Source organism: Cibotium barometz, chromosome 15 (genome assembly GCF_041138505.1).
Source record: "Cibotium barometz isolate CiBa-2024 chromosome 15, ASM4113850v1, whole genome shotgun sequence".
NCBI classification, from domain to species: Eukaryota; Viridiplantae; Streptophyta; class Polypodiopsida; order Cyatheales; family Cibotiaceae; genus Cibotium; species Cibotium barometz.
In genome coordinates, this window is record NC_141060.1 from 38,738,276 (window position 1) to 38,747,734 (window position 9,459).

The 9,459-nt window shown below is 37.5% G+C and overlaps 1 long non-coding RNA gene across 1 annotated transcript; it reads right to left on the bottom strand.

Moving 5' to 3' along the window:
- Positions 1-543: 543 nt before the first annotated feature.
- On the bottom strand, positions 544-1,052 carry LOC147631278 (uncharacterized). Its single transcript, XR_015267469.1, has 2 exons — positions 998-1,052; positions 544-899 (listed from the first exon to the last, which is right to left on the bottom strand). It is a non-coding gene; the product is annotated as an uncharacterized LOC147631278 (long non-coding RNA).
- Positions 1,053-9,459: the final 8,407 nt, after the last annotated feature.

Genomic DNA, 9,459 nt, shown 5'->3' on the forward strand with positions numbered 1-9,459 from the left:
TTTCTGAGCATGGCCTATATTGTGATTTCGTAGACAATTTTATCATAACATCACACACCATTTAGTCATAAAACTACCCCAAGAAGATACTATATACATTTCTACTCCACAAAGATGCCGCTAACATCACACACCCTTTAGTCATAAAACTACCCTACAAAGAGGCTATATACATTTAATTACATTTCTTTCCAATAGTATTTAGGGCTTATAAGATCCCTTTATTCACAAAACTACTTTTCATGTCTACTTCATTTCAACACCCTCCACCTACATCATCCATCATTCATACTACCATGATAGATAGTGATGATGAAATGATTGCAAGTCACATGGTGAAGAATTTAGGGTGCAAATTTGCATGCATCTATGCCGAAACATTTATTAGTTGCAAGGAGATACTTCAAGATTCAATTCACCATGATGATCATTTGTACACAACTCATAGTTTTGACATGCAAACCTTAATTAAGATATGACATGATTATCACATCTCTAGCAAATAGAAAAAGTTTTATGAAACCAACATGCTCAAAATTGAATATGCGATATTGAGATTAATATTCATGGTGGGTACTCACATGATGTACTAATAGTTCTTCAATATGATTACTACATCTCTAGCAAATGAAATAGGTGTAAGACACCACAAAAGTTATGCATGTTCAATACTAGGGCATCACAAGCAAAATGAATTGCTTGAAGGGAAATACTCATGTCAAATCACTAGACTCAATGCTTGAAGGGAAAAACTCATGTCAAATCACTAGACTCAATCTTCTTTACTAATGTCATCCACATAGATATTGCGACGATGCCTTCTCTCTTTGATGGGGGCATTGAATGCAATGTCATTACACATCATCTCAGCCATAGCACCTGCATAAGAAGGCAAAAAGCTAAAATAGATCAATCAATATCAATGCCTCATTGATAATAATATTCTCCAACCAACAAATAAGTTTAAAAAGATTAAACACGAGAGTAACATACTTACTAGTCGTCTGGAAGATTAACAACCATTTCCACATCTTCGGAATCATTTAGAGTCCTATAGTTGCTTAACACATTTCCCTTTCCTTTCTGTCCATCCAAAAATGGTTGCAATATAGAATTGCAAATGTCAGGATCATTCTCAATAGATAAGCATGCTCTCCCAGAATGCACGCATGCTTTTTGCATAGAACTAGTCCCAGCACCTAAGTCCACCACATGTCCAGAAATTGGACACAAGAACTCCAAGAAGTACAACATCATGCATGGAGCCTTCTCCAATGCACCTCTCCATGGAATACTCTCTCCATGTTTTATAGTCTGCTCACTTGTTGGTAAATAATGATGAAACAAACTACTTCCAAAAGCAATGCCCAATTTGGTACCAACCACAGAAGCATTTCCAGGATTACAAACACAAGACATACCAGCCCGATGAAGAAGGCATAAAACCACAACATCCACCTAAAGATAAGAAAAGAATTAAACATATACTTAGTACAAGCCATTTCATTATACGAGAGCATAAATTCTTTCAATAGGTCATTGTATGACAATTGTCTCACCTTATGATCAATACCACCAACTTTGATTGTGCAATATGCATCTAAGCATTGCATGTACATTTGACATGCAAACTCCAATCTACTGATCCTAGCATAACGCTCAACCAAATGAAGAACATGAGGAGCACACATAACTAGGATCCAGCCAGAATCTGAAACAACTGTGGCCGCTACTAGCAAGGAGTAGCGTACATGGTCCTCTGTTAATAAATTCCAAGATGGAGATGTGGAATCCTCTACTCCAAGAGCTTCTAGCTGTGTAGGCAGATCAATAATGACAAAATCTGCAGCCCAAGCAACACTCTTACCATTTCTTGTTTTTCTTTCACCTCCAAGACCCACAAAGTATTCCTTCATGTCTATATAGGCTTGTGTGAAGTTTGAGACAGACAATTGCTTCCCAAACTCGACATAATCATAGCACCAAACCTTGCAATGCGAAGCATCACATGTGCCACTCTGATTCAAAGTTAGAGAGGTCAATGGAATGTACAAAAAGCGGACAGACCTATCTTTCCATTTACATCCTTTCAGAATGGGTGTAGACTGCAGTACCTGCACATCTGTACCCACACCACATATGTAAAGACACAAAGTGATAACAACATATGTTACACAAACAAATAATAGCTTGAAAAAAGATCAAGAGAACTTACCATTATTAGTACCAGGATTTTTTGGTGGCCTACCACCCTTCTTTAGTTCCATACTTGAATCTTTGTCCTTTTTAGTCATCTTCTCAAGTGTTTTTTGAACCTCAATGACTGCATCATCCTCATGGACTGAATTTGAGCTTGATGAACCCATCTCTCCCTTTTTATGCTGTGTGTACAGCTCTACCTCCTCCTCGATGCAACATCCTTTTTTCATATCGAGCCACCACGGGCAGTTCTTTCTCTCCCACTCAGAGAGCACTTGCTTCCCTTCTTTTTCTATCATGTTTGGAGAGTACATACAGAATTTTAAGTCCTGAATTTTTGTCCATACTCGACATATGGGCAACAATTTTTCAATCTTACCAAAATAGCTTTTAAGGATTGCAAGAATCTGCATACAATAAGAGTCTTAGTACAAAAACGAAATACTTAAGGATGGATTTTTAATTGAAAAGGAAAAAACATGTATTGCTTACCTAAATACCAATCATCGAGATGCCCTCGTCATCTCCATTTGTCCTGTTGTTTGCAGCTGTAGCAATAGTCATTGAATCCTTTAAATCTTCATAAAGTTCAAGTCTGTTCATTGCTTGTATTTCCCCAAAATACTCTCTCAACGTAGGATCTTGAGGAAGCACAAAGCTAGCTTGTTGACTAGCAACCAAGACCTGAGAGAGTAACCTCTCAGATTCACAAAGCAACTGATCCATCCATGCCTCTTTCGCCATCCACTTTATGAATTCTCTATCAGCTTTTGGCATCCCATAACTTGTTCTCAAATTTGAATCTGACCCTAAGATTCTGAGGGTTGCTAGTTGTGTCTCCTTTGAGACTTTTGCAATGGAGATGTTATACAACTTTTCCAATGTGACAATGGATGATTTATCATCAAATGGGAGGCTCCACAAGATATTAAACCAATCTTCACCATTTGTTGGTTTGACAATAGACAGAATCTACATATAAACAGTACATGCAATCGTCACACTCAACTATATTTTTTAATCATACAATACATGCATATCCCATACCTTGATCATTTTGTAAACAAAGATCATATGACCAATCTCAAAAAACACTTGAACACTTTAAAAAGTCAACTTTATGTTAAGAATCATTAAATTAACCATACCTTGATCATTTTTCGACCATACTTGAGATTCACATCCTTTCGAATACTTTTAAGTGATTTCTCCATATCAGCAACACTCAAATTTGGCAGAAGTTCCTTTAGCTTTGCCTCATAATCTTGCTTGTATATAGTGGCTAAAATATATTCCAAAGAGATGAATGAGTACAATGAATTAGTTAGTTCTAATTTAAAAGACATCCATGACAAATGGTATGAAACTTACTGCAAATACCATTCTCCCTAGCATCAGAGATGTCAAAGGATACCAAGTACTTGATCCTTTACTGCTTTCATTTGCCCTATGCTTTTCAAGTGTCTTTTTTTCTTCCTCAGAAAAGAGTGATAAGTACTCATTCTCATCACATGAACACATTGTCTTCGTGTTGAACAAATAATCCTTGAGATTTGTTTTAATAATTGCTGTTTCATTAAGGCTGAAAAATAAAAAATACATAGCTTCAAACATATTAAGAATTGTTCACAAAACCCTTAAAAGCTCGAAAAAAGGTAACACATATAAGTAAGAACTCGCACTTACAGATTGAACCTTTGAAGAGCAGCTATTAGCTTCATTTCTGTTTCTTTCTCTAGAGTAATAAAACTTGCTAAAACTCGAATATGCCATGCCTTTGATGTCTTGAATTTCTCCTCAATTAGAGACATCCATGCAACAGTACGGTGATTCCCCTCCCACACAAAAAACATCTTTCGAGACAAAAATGACCAATCAGCATTATCAACAATCTGTGCCTCAAATTCTGCATTTACATCCCTCCAACAAGAATCCCATGATTGTTCAATTTCATATGTCACCTCTTGTGAAACACCATCCGAAAGTGTTGTAGATAAAATAAACATTCCTTTCTGCTGAATATATTTTTCTGCCTCTAGAGCTTGCTTTAGGCTATCCATATCAGTTCGTAGGCCTCTCACTCTTGTGTTTACAACACAACGACATAATGGGATCAAGGGAGCAATCTTTCCAGGATTGATTGCAAGAGATTCAATAACATCCTTCCCTTGGCCAATATCAAGTGCAGCAAGAAACTCTTGCTCAAACTCCTCATCTAGTTGTTTATCCTCTTTCTTTCTCTTCTTAGAAGATTCCTCCACAATTATAGTAGTGTCTTCAAAGTCTTCCATCTCCTTATCCTCTTCAACTTCAATTTCAACCTCTTTTTGAATCTCTAAATTTGGTGTAGATTCCACTTGCAAACTTCTCTTGCTACTTGTCCTTCCACCTCTCTTGCCTCCTTGTTCTCCTCTTCCACCTCTCCCCCTCCTCTCAAAAGTTCTTAATTTTACCATCCTGCCAATGTGACAAAGATGCATTTAAAAAAAGAAGTCATCACATGGCATAGAATAGACTTACAAGGTCAATTAAGTCCCAGCATTACTTCAATAGCATACAAAGAAACCCCAAGAGGCTTCAAAATAGAAAATACCTGAAGCTTGATCGTGATGCTGCTAATTGAAGTTGCACTTGACGAGATGATGGGGCTTGAGGAGACTAGCTGGACAACAAAAGCATACAAGAAAAAGTTATTAAGCATACAAGAACAAGTTATTAACCTTAAAAGCGTACAATCATACTTGTAAATCTAAGAGATGAAAGATCACTAAACTTTTGATATGCTTACATGTTCATAGATATGAGTTGTGGCTTCTTGTTTTGGACAAAACTCATGTATATCCTCCTCGTCTCAAGCACCCTAAGTAACATGTATGGTATCTCTCCTCAATCTACTTATATATGCTAAGCCCAAAATCCTTTGAGGAGATCTACACCCCCATATGCAATGTTGTACTATCTTACAAGCTACCGGGCATCTAGGGTCTGCACCAAAAATAGCTCTCCACTAAATAATGGGGAGGCCACCATGTAAGGACAACTAAAAGAAGTGGGATATGTATGAGTGCCAAAGTATCTTTTGAATCAACGAGGTAACGTTATAACTCTCCTAGTATGTATGAGTGCGGCCCTTTATCTAATTAAAAGGAGCCTTGTAGTATGGATACTATAGTTGAAAAAATATTGACTCTTCATTAGTGGATTGGTTGTAATCATCTAATTGTATTGCCTTCGGGCGGGAGACCAAGCTGCCTTCAAGCCACCACTACAGAAGGATCTACTAGAGAGAAAAAAAAAGTACATGTACACAATATGCAGCCCACAGTAGAGAAAGGGCATCAACAGTTGGTATAAGTGGCCAACAACAGGTACACTTGGTAAAACAATTAATACATAGATGAGTTGGTACAAACATTTTACATAGAGGCTGCAAAACATCTCAACTAGCACTCAGTGTTCACAAATCCAATTGGATCTTAGACAAAATTGGAAAATCAATCATTTATCATATACTACAAGCCCTTTCTGAATGCAAAGAAATAATGTGTGATTCTAGGCTTCCAGGGATGTGTAAACTCACGCCTATGTAGCTTGCATTTGACAAATCCAAGACCACAACATACGACTAAGTTCCTGGCAAGTGCAGATGAACTATGTAAAATGTGCATTCAATTATGTGTAGCAATGAGGGACTAGCGTAGCTATACAGCAACATCGTGCCTCTAGTCTTTAAGACTGGCTTGAGTATCAAGTACACTTTCTTTCCCTCTCAAAAGAACTGCTTTTAAAACTCACATTACAATGCACCGTTGTATTATGATCTTTCTTTCAATTTTTCAAGAAAAGCCAAATCTCATTATATTACCAAGAAAAACACGTCAAAATCCCACTCTGCACAAAGAGTGTGGATAATCTCTCCCCAAATCTTACATGCTGATGAGAGGAATCCTGACCTCCTGTCTCGCCAAATACACCAGCCTGACCCACAATGCTAAATATCTATATGCATCTCTCCATTATTTCCATTATCTACCACAAAATCGTAAAATCAACTAGAGCTCTGGGTGAAGACACAATCTTGACTGCTTGATAAAAACCTATTGCCAGTACTTCCAAATGAGCTAAAACCCAAAGTTGCTTTTCAGAAAACATTTTATGTCAATGATGCATTAAGATCTTCCCTAATCAAAAAGTCCAGCATTAATTGAAAAGCTTACAAGGGGAGAAAGTCCTTGTTGTAAAAGAGCTGTTGGAGAAACGGATAGTGGATCACTGCGCCACAATGCATGAAAACAATCCAGCTGGAAAGACAAAATTATAAGACACATATCAACCAATTCTTCTGCGTAGTATACTTCTAAGCAAGAAGAACCCGCATAAATAAAAACATTGTAAATAAAGCACAACAAGGACATACAGCACTAGCCTTCTAAATGCTAGAGAGAGTGTAAGAGATTGTGACTGAGCGCAATGACAAAAAGAGATGATGTTATTGCAATGATAATTCTGATTATGAGAGAAAAAACAGTACAAGAACATACACGTATGTGAGGGAGGTAGAGCGTTGATGAAAATAGGAAGGCGTTGAAGATTGAAAACGAAAGGCCAAAATACCCCTTTCGTCGACGAAAGGGGTATTTTGGCCTTTCATTTGCATGAGGAAAAAGGTGGGCCACCCCCAAACGATGCCAAAATTAAAGGATACCGTCTTCTTGTTATTTGTGTAAGATTCTCATGATTTTATTGTTATAAAAAATTTCATGAAAACGATGCCAAAATTTGTCGGTCATTTAAGGATACCGTCTTCTTGTTATTTGTGTAAGATTCTCATGATTTTATTGTTATAAAAAATTTCATGAAAATATCGTGTGATATCGTGTGTCTGCTAACACAATTGCAAAAAAACAAAATGGTTGTTTGAAGTTTTAAGTCGCTTTTTCATAGGGATATCAGTTCAAGTTATGGCATTTATGGTTGGTGTTTAAGAGACTAATGAGGAGAATTAAGACAAACGTTTTTTTTCAAATTTGGGGCCCCTTTTTCCTCATGAAAATGAAAGGCCAAAATACCCCTTTCGTCGAGACGAAAGGGGTATTTTGGCTTTTCATTTTCATGAGCCCTTAAGAAAATTTAAAGGCCAATAGACCCCTTTAAGAAAATTTAAAGGCCAATAGACCCCTTTCGTCGACGAAAGGGGTATTTTGGCTTTTCATTTTCATGAGCCCTTAAGAAAATTTAAAGGCCAATAGACCCCTTTCGTCGACGAAACGGGTCTATTGGCCATTTATTTTCATGAGAGCCTAGAGTACAGAGAGACACGAGGGCGCGGGAAAGGGGGGCGACGTGCGGGTGGGTCGTGAGTCATCACGAGGGCGAGGGCGACGATGGCCGATCCAATCCATAATTCATCCAAGGGCTCTCATGAAAATGAATGGCCAATAGACCCCTTTCGTCGACGAAAGGGGTCTATTGGCTTTAATTACAATCTATGCTACCAAACTATGATGTTAATAGGAACCATGACTTATAATGATTATCATACGAATTCGATTGCTAATGAGAATGCAGCAATGATGAGTGATCATTTAATTTAACATCATTACTGTGTGAGGTTAATAATTTTTCATAATTGTGAGGTTGATAATTTTACTGTGTGAGGTCGACATACAATTAAATATTTTTTTGATTAATATTCAATTAATGATAGACCCCTATTGGAGAGAATAATTAAATATAGAGGCCAATAGACCCCTTTCGTCAACGAAAGGGGTCTATTAACCTCTATATTTAATTAATGGTTCATGAAAGATAGAGGCCCATAGACCCCTTTCGTCGACGAAAGGTGTCTATTGGCCTCTACCTTTCATTAATAATTGATGAAAGATAGAGTCCAATAGACCCCTATAATTTATATTCAAAAGGTTAGAGATGTGCTAACCAACCATTTCTTGTTCACCACAGTTATAATTTATATCTATCTATCAACTTTATGTAGCAATAATGAAATGTCATTGCTAGCAAGAATGGCTTGCAATAACTCCCATACGTGTCAAAGAAAGGTTGGGGATTAAAAGGTCTAAGAGTCCATGGTATTATAGTATTGTTGTTAACAAATGATGGCTAAAATTTACATCATGGTTCAGTACCATTGTCACACTTGTGTCGACTTTCACAAGACCTATCTTACAAAGTTGTGAGTATAAACAATGGGCAGTGTGTGCAAAGCATTTGTGAGCATTTTTTCTTGCGGCAGACTCTTGTTTAAAATGAGTTCTTGAAACAAACACTCTCCTCTTGATCTCACCCTTTGGACTTCATCTCATTGAGTTGCACAGCTCAACCATTCCGTTCTTATGGAATCTGTCACAATTCAGAATGAGGATAGATCTTTGCATATGTTTGTTCGCACTTCCATAGGTAGAGGAGTGTTGTCAGAGATGGTGCTTGCTAGCCATTTTCAATTCACACTTGGGTCCATATCTGTCCATCAGCACTTTGGTGATAATGGGTCTGATTTGATAATGGAGCTGCAATACGAAGTCCATGACGATGGATACAAAATGTTTCACCTTGATGCACAGTTTGGTGATATTTTCACCGTGAAGGGAGAAAGATTCAAGCTTGATGACAATGAACTTCAGAAGACTCTAGTGCACGAAAACAAAAAAGATTTCTACTCTGTTTGCAACAAAAATGATGAGGCAAGGAAACATGATTCAGCTAGCAACATTGAGAATGACAAACAACATAGTGTCATTGAGATTATTATGCAACTACCTATAAAGAACAGATTGCGTGAGGCCTATGAGAAGGTTGGAATGCGCGTCACTGTGGATGAGTTGCCTTCTACTTATGATGGTGATGTTTTCTTTGAGCTACCAGCTACTTCAATGAAACATCGCACAAAAGGTACGGAGTCAAAATTTGATGGTCATGTTTGGAGTGATCCTGTTACAACAAATATAGTATTTCCTGGTGTGGTTCGTAGAAAGGAATGTGGTCACCTCCGTTGTATAAATGCAACTTGTGGTTATAAAGAAAGAATTGGGATAGAGAATGAGACACAATGGGATGGGAGATTGATTAGAGTGGCCCCAGCAAATGTGTCAATTGAATCATATGGCTCCTTATCATGTATACATTGTGGTCGTCCACCAATTTGCTTGGAGAGATGTTACTGTGAAATGTTACTCTGCATGCCAGAATGTAGAGATGGTGTGAATCTTACTCGTGCAGTCATACACCATGGCCATCATAATC